Source organism: Manis pentadactyla, chromosome 4 (assembly GCF_030020395.1).
Source record: "Manis pentadactyla isolate mManPen7 chromosome 4, mManPen7.hap1, whole genome shotgun sequence".
NCBI lineage: Eukaryota > Metazoa > Chordata > Mammalia > Pholidota > Manidae > Manis > Manis pentadactyla.
Genome location: NC_080022.1, coordinates 107,635,248 through 107,647,321, shown reverse-complemented (window position 1 = coordinate 107,647,321; position 12,074 = coordinate 107,635,248). Strand labels below are relative to the sequence as shown.

Sequence of the window (12,074 nt, the reverse complement as noted above, 5' to 3'; positions counted from 1 at the left end):
GACTTCTTCTTTGCCAATCTGGATTCCTTGTATTTTTTTGTTTTGTCTGATTGCCGTGGCTAGGACCTCTAGTACAATGTTAAATAACAGTGGGGAGAGTGGGCATCCCTGTCTAGTTCCCGATCTCAGCGGAAATGCTTTCAGCTTCTCGCTATTCAATATAATGTTGGCTGTGGGTTTTTCATAGATGGCCTTTATTATGTTGAGGTACTTGCCCTCTATTCCCATTTTGCTGAGAGTTTTTATCATGAATGGATGTTGAACTTTGTCAAATGCTTTTTCAGCATCTATGGAGATGATCATGTGGTTTTTGTCTTTCTTTTTGTTGATGTGGTGGATGATATTGATGGACTTTCGAATGTTGTGCCATCCTTGCATCCCTGGGATGAATCCCACTTGGTCATGGTGTACGATGGTTTTGATGTATTTTTGAATTCGGTTTGCTAAAATTTTGTTGAGTATTTTTGCGTCTACGTTCATCAGGGATATTGGTCTGTAGTTTTCTTTTTTGGTGGTGTCTTTGCCTGGTTTTGGTATTAGGGTGATGTTAGCTTCATAGAATGAGTTTGGGAGTGTCCCCTCCTCTTCTATTTCTTGGAAAACTTTAAGGAGAATGGGTATTATGTCTTCCCTGTATGTCTGATAAAATTCCGAGGTAAATCCATCTGGCCCGGGGGTTTTGTTCTTTGGTAGTTTTTTGATTACCGCTTCAATTTCGTTGCTGGTAATTGGTCTGTTTAGATTTTCTGTTTCTTTTTGGGTCAGTCTTGGAAGGTTGTATTTTTCTAGGAAGTTGTCCATTTCTCCTAGGTTTCCCAGCTTGTTAGCATATAGGTTTTCATAGTAGTCTCTAATAATTCTTTGTATTTCTGCGGGATCTGTTGTGATTTTTCCTTTCTCATTTCTGATACTGTTGATTTGTGTTGACTCTCTTTTCCTCTTAATAAGTCTGGCTAGAGGCTTATCTATTTTGTTTATTTTCTCGAAGAACCAGCTCTTGGTTTCATTGATTTTTGCTATTGTTTTATTCTTCTCAATTTTATTTATTTCTTCTCTGATCTTTATTATGTCCCTCCTTCTGCTGACCTTAGGCCTCATTTGTTCTTCTTTTTCCAATTTTGATAGTTGTGATATTAGACCGTTCATTTGGGATTGCTCTTCCTTTTTTAAATATGCTTGGAGTGCTATATACTTTCCTCTTAAGACTGCTTTTGCTGCGTCCCACAGAAGTTGGGGCTTAGTGTTGTTGTTGTCATTTGTTTCCATATATTGCTGGATCTCCATTTTGATTTGGTCATTGATCCATTGATTATTTAGGAGCGTGTTGTTTAGCCTCCATGTGTTTGTGAGCCTTTTTGCTTTCTTTGAACAGTTTATTTCTAGTTTAATGCCTTTGTGGTCTGAAAAGTTGGTTGGTAGGATTTCAATCTTTTGGAATTTACTGAGGCTCTTTTTGTGTCCTAGTATGTGGTCTATTCTGGAGAATGTTCCATGTGCACTTGAGAAGAACGTGTATCCTGTTGCTTTTGGATGTAGAGTTCTGTAGATGTCTATTAGGTCCATCTGTTCTAGTGTGTTGTTCAGTGCCTCTGTGTCCTTACTTATTTTCTGTCTGGTGGATCTGTCCTTTGGAGTGAGTGGTGTGTTGAAGTCTCCTAGAATGAATGCATTGCATTCTATTTCCTCCTTTAGTTCTGTTAATATTTGTTTCAGGTATGTTGGTGCTCCTGTATTGGGTGCATATATATTTATAATGGTTATATCCTCTTGATGGACTGAGCCCTTTATCATTATGTAATGTCCTTCTTTGTCTTTTGTTACTTTCTTTATTTTGAAGTCTGTTTTGTCTGATACCAGAATTGCAACACCTGCTTTCTTCTCTCTGTTGTTTGCATGAAATATCTTTTTCCATCCCTTGACTTTAAGTCTGTGCGCGTCTTTGGGTTTGAGGTGAGTCTCTTGTAAGCAGCATATGGATGGATCTTGCTTTTTTATCCATTCTATTACTCTGTGTCTTTTGATTGGTGCATTCAGTCCATTTACATTTAGGGTGATTATTGAAAGGTATGAATTTATTGCCATTGCAGGCTTTAAGTCTGTGGTTACCAAAGGTTTAGGGTTAGCTTCTTTACTGTCTTACTGTCTAATTTAACTCGCTTGTTGAGCTATTATAAACACAATCTGATGATTCTTTATTTCTCTCCCTTCTTATTCCTCCTCCTCCCTTCTTCATATGTTGGGTGTTTTGTTGTGTGCTCTTTTTAGGAGTGCTCCCATCTAGAGCAGTCCCTGTAGGATGCCCTGTAGAGGTGGTTTGTGGGAGGCAAATTCCCTCAACTTTTGCTTGTCTGGGAATTGTTTAATCCCTCCTTCATATTTAAATGATATTCGTGCTGGATACAGTAGTCTTGGTTCGAGGCCCTTCTGTTTCATTGCATTAAGTATATCATGCCATTCTCTTCTGGCCTGTAGGGCTTCTGTTGAGAAGTCTGATGATAGCCTGATGGGTTTTCCTTTGTAGGTAACCTTTTTTTTCTCTCTGGCTGCTTGTAATACTTTGTCCTTGTCTTTGATCTTTGCCATTTTAATTATTATGTGTCTTGGTGTTGCCCTCCTTGGATCCCTTGTCATGGGAGTTCTGTGTACCTCTGTGGTCTGAGAGGCCATTTCTTCCCCTAGTTTGGGGAAATTTTCAGCAATTATTTCTTCAAAGACATTTTCTATCCCTTTTTCTCTCTCTACTTCTTCTGGAATACCTATGATTCTTATATTATTTCTTTTATATTGATCACTCAGCTCTCTTAAAATTCTTTCATTCCTGGAGATCCTTTTATCTCTCTCTGCATCAGCTTCTCTGCGTTCCTGTTCTCTGTTTTCTAGTCCATTAATGGTCTCTTGCATCTCGTCCATTCTGTTTTGAAGTCCTTCCAGAGCTTGTTTTATTTCTGAATTCTCCTTCCTTAGTTCTTGCATATTTCTCTGCAAGTCCATCAGCATGGTTATGACTTTTGTTTTGAATTCTTTTTCAGGTAGACTGGCTAAATCTATCTCCCCAGATTCCTTCTCAGGGGAGGATGTAGCAGATGCTGAAGCTGTCTGGGTTAGTCTTGTCTGGATCATATTTTTTTGCCTTTTCATGTTGACAGGTGCTATTGACTGTCAGCTGGGAGGGCCAAAATTTTCACTTGCTACTGGCCTTTCTTTACTGGGGCAACTGCGACCCCTAGTGGCTTGTGTTGGGTAATTGCGTGTAGAGTGGGTCTTTGTGTCTTGCCTGGCCGGGAGGGAGAAATTTCCCTTTCTGTGGGCGGAATTTGTCTCAGGCTGCTTCTCTGCTTTCGCAGCGCCCGGTGGGGTGATGGATGGGGGGGCTGCTTGACTGTTTGCCTCCGTGAGGGGTCTCAGAGCTGTTGCCCAGGGGGTTAGTGCACCCGGTTTTCCCTGTGATTTCCAGCTGCTGTACTGTGACCTGGGTTGTTTCCGTCAAGCTGTTAAGTCCCTGTCCCTTTAAGACTTTCAAAAAGCCCCCGCTTTTCTTTGTCACAGGGGCATCAGCTTCAGCACCCGCTCAGAGGTCTTACTCCCTGTTCCCCCAGTATCCAGGGCCCCCTGGGCATATACTGTGTCTGCGCTCTGGCCCGGATGGCTGGGGCTGGGTGTTCGGCAGTCCTGGGCTCCGTCTCCCTCCCGCTCTGCCTGCTCTTCTCCCGCCGGGAGCTGGGGGGAGGGGCGCTCGGGTCCCGCGGGGCCGGGGCTTGTATCTCACCCCTTTCACCAGTCGCTGGGTTCTCGCTGGTGTAGCTGCAGTCTGGCCACTGTCCTGCGTCTTCTGGTCTCTCTTTTAGGGCTAGTTGTGTTTGTTGTATTTTCAAAAGTATATATGTTTTTGGGAGGAGATTCCCACTGTCCTACTCACGCCGCCATGTTGGCTCCGCCTCTGTATAATTCTTTTTATACACTGTAGGATTTGATTTACTAATATATTGAGGATTTTTGCATCTATGCCAATGATACATATTTGTCTGCATTTTTCTTTTCTCATACTGTTTCTGTCTAGTTTTGGTATTAGGGTAATACTGGCCTCAGAGTAAGTTAGGATGTATTCCCTCTGCTTCTATCTTCTGGAATAAATTGTAGAGAACTGGTGTAACTCATTCTTTAAATGTCTAGTAGACTTCACCAGTGAACCCACCCATACCTGGTGCCTTCTGTTTTGAAAGGTTATTAATTATTGATTCAATTTCTTTAATGGATATATGCCTATTCGTATTGTCTATTTCTTCTTGTATGAGTTTTTACAAGTTGTGTCTTTCAAGGAATTGGTCTATTTCATCTAGGTGATCAAATTATGGACATGGAGATTTCACAGTATTTTTTTATTATCATTTTAATATCCATGATGTTACTTCTTTCATTTCCAATATTAGTAATTTGTGTCTACTTTTTTTTCTTAGTCTGGCTAGAGGCTTGTCAATTGTATTGCTCTTTTCAAAGAATCAGCATACACTATCTTGAGAGAAAGCCATGATAATGATTTGGCTTTTTACAAAGAGCAGTGTGAAGCCAAAAATGGAATTTATTCAGTGGCATGATAAGAAGTGAAATTTTAAAGGTCACTCTTGCTGATGTAAAGAGAACATATCAGTGTACAGTAAGAAGAATCAGAGAAACCTACCAGAAAAGGAATTTGGAAGTTTAAGAGAAAGGATGGTAACTCATACTAAAATAATGTTATTGGTACGGACAAAAGATAATGGGCTTATGAGAAATAAAAGGGAACATTGCCCTCTTTCCAGATCACATCCCAGGCACACACATCATGGTTCATCTGGATAGCCACTGGCTAGTGTATGATACCTCTGAAGCCCATCATTATTAGCTCTAAGTAGAACTTGCTGGTTCAGTTTCACACTCCAGGTTCCATGCCATGCTCAGCTGATTTCTTAAGAGGTAGAGAAGAACAACTCATGATATGTCACATGTGTGCTTTCCCTCCTGGAGCTGGCACATGGTAGGTAGTAGGAGAAATGTTCACTACCAGCAAGCCACAGTTACAAGGGCAAAGGCTCACCCATTCCCTGTGGGCTTTTGGCTTAAAAGTTTAAACACCTGCCAAACCTTTAGCTTAAATAGCCTAGCTGAACTGCCCTTTCTCATACCTGACAGAAGGGTTGGTCAGTCAATAAACTGATGCAATAAGATAAACCCTTTCTATAAACAGTCCCGTCAATTGCACCATGTCCTTGAAAGAATGCATTAACTTTTAAAATGCAGTACTAATAGCTCAACACAAATCCCAGCATAATAATTGTCTGAATAAGTAATAATAAGTAGGTATGGCAGGGATTCTCTCATATTAGAGGGATTCCAGATAGGCAAGAGGAGAAAGAGTGTGAGAAAAAATGGTTTTGTATTATGCTTAATACTTTATATTATTTATTTACTGGTCTAAATTGGCTTGGAAAATTGCAACCTGCAAAAAGTCCAGCCCACCAAATGTTTTTGTGAGTAAAGTTTTATTGGAACATGGCTTCACCCACTTGTTTATGTGCTATCTATGGCTGCTTTCATGCTATAACAGCAGAGTTAATTTGATGCAACAAACTGTATGGCCCACAAAGCCTATAATATCAATTATTTGGCCCTTTAGAGAGAAGTGTGCTAACTCTGGTCTATCTCTGAAGAGAAGTTGTTTAAGAGAGTAGTAGACTTCTTTTAGGTAACTTTTATGTCAAGTTCTTGATATAGTTCATGCATATAGTTACTACTCATATGGAAAATTTATTTATTTATTTAATTTTGGTATCATTAATCTACAATTACATGAAGAACATTATGTTTACTAGGCTACCCCCTTCACCAAGTCCCCCCCACATACCCCTTCACAGTCACTGTCCATCAGCATAGTAAGATGCTGTAAAATCACAACTTGTCTTCTCTGTGTTGCACAGCCCTCCCCATGCCCCCCCCACTGTACATGCTAATCGTAATGCCCCCTTTTTTTTTTCCCCGCCCTTATCCCTCCTTTCCCACCCATCCTCCCCAGTCCCTTTCCCTTTGGTAACTGTTAGTCCATTCTTGGGTTCTATGATTCTGCTGCTGTTTTGTTCCTTCAGTTTTCCTTTGTTCTTATGCTCCACAGATGAGTGAAATCATTTGGTACTTGTCTTTCTCCACCTGGCTTATTTCACTGAACATAATACCCTCTAGCTCCATCCATGTTGTTGCAAATGGTAGAATCTGTTTTTTCTTATGGCTGAGTAATATTCCATTGTGTAACTCATATGGAAAATTTTGAACACAAATTCCATTTGACTCTAGCTGATGGAAATGGAATTATTGATTCTTCTTGAAGTCCAAAAAATTAGGTCAAATATTGCTCTGAATATTTATTTTTATGTGTTTGAATAGCATAGGCTTTCATTTTAAAAAATCATTATATTAAGCCCTCTTTGAAATAATTATGATCTGAGGAGAATATTGTTTTTAAAAGGAAAAAAACTCAGAAAAGTTTTCTTTAAACTAACACTTGATAAAGCAAAGCTCTCAAATTTTCAAGCTGCCTCCAAGGGCCCTTGGCTCTCCCAACTCACAGCCTTCTAACAGAAAATATGTTAAATAGCAAGAGGGCTGCAGTGGACTATCCTACTTGAAGTAACTTTCTAACATCTGTTTACCATGAAAAACTCAGTTACAATCATCCTATTGCCCTAGGCAAATCGTTAATTACAGTCTTACTCAACTGTCCTGTGTAAAAACAGTCATATGAAGAAAAAGTATGTGTGTACCTACCACATTTACTATTTTCTACTCATAGCCTTTGTTCCTTGTTCTTATTTTTGTCTTCTACTCTTTTTCTGCCTTTTGGTTTTAATTGAGTATTTATATCATTCCATTTTCTCTCCTTTCTTAGCATATCAATTATACTCTTTTTTCTAATGGTTACCGTAGAGTTTGCAATATACATTTACAACTAAGGTAGTGTGAGTAGCTTATGATAACAAAATATTCCTAATGCCTCCCTCCTTTCATTTCACTTATATGTAAGCATGTATATGCATATATATAATTGAATATATTATTACTATTTTTTTATTAAGGTATCATTGATATACAATCTTATGAAAGATTCACATGAGCAACATTTTGGTTATTACATTCACCCATATATCAAGTCCTCCCCCCGCCACTCCCCACTGCAGTCACTGTCCATCAGTCTAGTAAGATGCTATAGAGTCACTACCTGTATTCTCTGTGCTATACTGCCTTTCCCGTGATACCCTACATTATGTGTGCTATTCAAAATGCCCCTTAATCCCCTTCTCCCTTCCTCCCCTTGCACCCTCCGCACCCCCTCCCCTTTGGTAACTGCTAGTCCCTTCTTGGAGTCTTGAGTCTGCTGCTGTATTGTTCCTTCAGTTTTGCTTTGTTGTTATACTCCACAAGTGAGTGAAATCATTTGGTACTTGTCTTTCTCTGCCTGGCTTATTTCACTGAGCATAATACCCTCTAGCTCCAACCATATTGTTGCAAATGGTAGGATCTGTTTTCTTCTTATGGCAGAATAATATTCCATTGTGTGTATGTGCCACATCTTCTTTATCCATTCATCTACTGATGGACACTTAGGTTGCTTCCATTTCTTGGTTATTGTAAATAGTGCTGCAATAAACATAGGGGTGCATATGTCTTTTTGAACCTGGGGTCCTGTATTCTTAGGGTAAATTCTTAGGAGTGGAATTCCTGGGTCAAATGGTATTTCTATTATTAGTTCTTTGAGGAACCTCCATATTGCTTTCCACATGGTTGAACTAATTTACATTCCCACCAACATGGTAGGTTGTTGCATCCTCACCAGCATTTGTTGTACCTAGTCTTTTGGATGTTGGCCATCCTAACTGGTGTGAGGTGGTATCTCATTGTGGTTGTAATTTGCATTTCTCTGATAATTAGTGATGTGGAACATCTTTTCATGGGCCTGTTGGCCCTCTGAATTTATTTTTGGAGAAGTGTCTTCAGATACCTCTGACCATTTTTGTTCTACTGATGGTGTCCTTTGCTGTGCAGAAACTTTTTAGCTTAATGTAGTCCCATTTGTTCATTTTTACTTTTGTTTCCCTTGCCCGAGGAGATGTGTTCAGAAAAACATTGCTCATGTTTATATTCAAGAGATTTTTGCCTATGCTTTCTTCTAAGAGTTCTATGGTTACATGATTTACATTCAAGGTATTTCATCCATTTTGTGTTTGCTTTTGTGTATGGAATTAGATAGTAATCCAGTTTCATTCTCTTGCATGTAGCTGTCCAGTTTTGCCAACATCAGTTGTTGAAGAGGCTGTCATTCCCCATTGCATTTCCTCATTTATTGTATATTAATTGACTCTGGGCTCCCTATTCTGTTCCATTGATCTATGGGTCTGTTCTTGTGCCAGTACCAAATTGTCTTGATTACTGTGGCTTTGTACTAAAGCTTGAAGTCGGGGAGCATAATCCCCCCAGCTTTATTCTTCCTTCTCAGGATTGCTTTGGATATTCGGGGTCTTTTGTGGTTTCATATGAATTTTAGAACTATTTGTTCTAGTTCATTGAAGAATGCCATTGGTATTTTGGTAGGGATAGCTTTGAATCTGTAGACTGCTTTAGGCAGGATGGCCGTTTTGACAATATTAATTCTTCTTAGCCAAGAGCATGGGGTGTATTTCCATTTATTGGTGTCTTCTTTAATTTCTCTCATGAGTGTCTTTTAGTTTTCAGGGTATAGGTCTTTCACCTCCTTGGTTAGGTTTATGCCTAGGTATTTTATTCTTTTTGATGTGATTGTGAATGAAATTGTTTTCCTGATTTCTCTTTCTGCTAGTTCATCATTTGTATGTAGGAATGTAACAGATTTCTGTGTATTAATTTTGTATCCTGCGACTTTGCTGAATTCAGTTATTAGTTCTAGTAGTTTTGGGGTGGATTCTTTGTTTTTTTTAATGTACAATATCATGTCATCTGCAAATAGTGATAGTTTAATTTCTTCCTTACCAATCTGTATGCCTTTTATTTCTTTGTGTTGTCTGATTGCTGTGGCTAGGACCTCTAGTATTATGTTGAATAAAAGTGGGGAGAGTGGGCATCCTTGTCTTGTTCCTAATCTTAGAGGAAAAGCTTTCAGCTTTTCACTGTTAAGTATGATGTTGGCTGTGGGTTTGTCATATATGGCCTTTATTATGTTGATGTACTTGCCCTCTATACCCATTTTGTTGAGAGTTTTTATCATGAATGGATGTTGAATTTTGTTGAATGCTTTGTCAGCATCTATGGTGATTTTCATGTAATTTTTGTCCTTCTTTTTGTTGACGTGGTGGATGATGTTGATGGATTTTAGAATATTGTGCCATCCTTGCATTACTGGAATAAATCCTACTTGATCATGATGGATGATCTTTTTGATATTTTTTTAAATTTGGTTTGCTGATATTTTGTTGAGGATTTTTGCCTCTATGTTCATCACGGATATCAGTCAGTCTGTAATTTTCTTTTTTTTTGTGGTGTCTTTGCCTAGTTTTGGTATTAGAGTGATGCTGGCTTCATAGAATGAGTTTGGAAGTATTCACTCCTTTTCTACTTTTTGGAAAACTTTAAGGAGGATGGGTATTAGGTCTTCACTAAATGTTTGATGAAATTCAGTGGTGAAGCCATTTGGCCCAGGGATTTTGTTCTTAGGTAGGTTTTTTATTACCAATTCGATTTTGTTGCTGGTAATCAGTCTGTTCAGATTTTCTGTTTCTTCCTGGATCAGTCTTGGAAGGTTGTATTTTTCTAGAAAGTTGTCCATTTCTTCTGGGTTATCCAATTTGTTAGCATGTAATTTTTCATAGTATTCTCTAATAATTCTTTGTATTTCTGTGATGTCCATAGCGACTTTTCCTTTCTCATTTCTGAATCTGTTTATGAGTGCAGACTCTCTTTTTTACTTGATAAGTCTGGCCAGGGGTTTATCTATTTTGTTTATTTTCTGGAAGAACCAGTTCCTGGCTTCATTGGTTCTTCCTATTGTTTTATTCTTCTCAATATTACATATTTCTGCTCTGATTTTTATTATGTACCTCCTTCTACTGACTTTGGGCCTCATTTGTTCTTCTTTTTCTAGTTTCATTAATTGTGAGTTTAGACTGTTCATTTAGGATTGTTCTTCTTTCCTGAGGTAGGCCTGTATTGCAATATACTTCTCTCTTAGTACAGCCTTCACTGCATCCCACAGATTTAGCAGGGTTGAGTTATTGTGTTCATTTATCTCCATATATTGCTTGATCTTTGTTTTTATTTGGTCATTGACCTCCTGATTATTTAGGAGCATGTTGTTAAGTGTCCATGTATTTGTGGGCCTTTTTGGTTTCTTTGCATAATTCACAATTTATTTCTAGTTTCATACCCTTGCAGTCTGAGAGGCTGGTTGGTATAATTTCAATCCTTCTGAATTTACTGAAGCTGTTTTTGTGGCACAGTAAATGATCTATTCTTGGAAATGTTCCATGTGCACTTGAGAGGAATGTGTATCCTGATGCTTTTGGATGGAGTGTTCTGTAGATGTCTGTTAGATCCATCTATTCTAATGTGTTGTTCAGTGTCTCTGTCTCCTTATTTTTTGTCTTGTTGATCTGTCCTTTGGTGTGAGTGGTGTGTTGAAGTCTCCTAAAATGAATGCATCGCATTCTATTTCCGCCTTTATTTCTGTTAGTATTTGTTTCATATATGTAGGTGCTCCTATGTTGGGTGCCTAAATATTTATAATGGTTTTATCCTCTTGTTGGACTGAGCCCTTTATCATTATGTAATGCCCTACATTGTCTCTTGTGGCTTTCTTTGTTTTGAAGTCTATTTTGTCTGATACAAATACTGCAACTCCTGCTTTTTTCTCCATATTATTTTCATGAAATATCTTTTTTCATCCCTTCACTTTTAGTCTGTGTATGTCTTTGGGTTTAAAGTGAGTCTCTTGTAGGCAGCATGTAGATGGGTCTTGTTTTTTTTTTTATCCATTCGGTAATTCTGTGTCTTTTGATTGGTGTGTTTAGTCCATTTACATTTTGGATGATTATCGATAGATTTGTGCTTATTGCCATTGTAGGCTTTAGATTTGTGGTTACCAAAGATTCAAGGGTATCTTCTTTACTTTCTAACAGTTTAACTTAACTCATTTAGTATGCTATTTGAAACACAATCTAAAGGTTCTTTTTTTCCCCTCAGTTCTTTTTCTTCCTCCTCCACTTTTTTTTAAATTTATTTTTTATTGAAGGGTAGTTGACACACAGTATTACATTAGTTTCAGGTGTACAACACAGTGATTCAACATTTATATACATGATAATTCTAGCTACCAGCTATCACCATACAAAGTTGTTACAATATTTTGACTATATTCCTTATGCTATACATTACATCCCGGTTACTTATTTATTTTACAATTGGAAGTGCGTGTATATATATATATATATATATATATATATATATATATATATAGTGAGGGCATCTCTCATATTTATTGATCAAATGGTTGTTAACAACAATAAAATTCTGTATAGGGGGGGTCAATGCTCAATGCACAATCATTAATCCACCCCAAGCCTAATTTTCATCAGTCTCCAATCTTCTGAAGCATAACAAACAAGTTCTTACATGGAGAACAAATTCTTACATAGTGAATAAGTTACATGGTGAACATTACAAGGGCAGTCATCACAGAAACTTTCGGTTTTGCTCATGCATTATGAACTATAAACAGTCAGTTCAAATATGAATACTCATTTGATTTTTATACTTGATTTATATGTGGATACCTCATTTCTCTCTTTATTATTATTATTTTTAATAAAATGCTGAAGTGGTAGGTAGATACAAGATAAAGGTTTAGTGTTATAAGAGAGCAAATGTAGATGATCAGGTGTGTGCCTGTAGCCTATGTGTTAATCCACGCTAGACAAGGGCAATAAAACATCCACGTATGCGGAAGATTTCTCTCAGAACATCCTCCTCCACTTTTTATGTATTAGGTGTCATATTTTGTACTCTTTGTGTATCTCTTGATTGAC

The 12,074-nt window shown here is 38.0% G+C and overlaps 1 protein-coding gene across 1 annotated transcript in view; it reads right to left on the bottom strand.

Annotated features, from left to right (window-relative positions):
- The window catches only part of HAO2 (hydroxyacid oxidase 2), a 262,966-nt gene that overhangs the window by 218,091 nt on the left and 32,801 nt on the right, over positions 1-12,074 (bottom strand). The gene's annotated exons all lie outside the window — the stretch shown is intronic.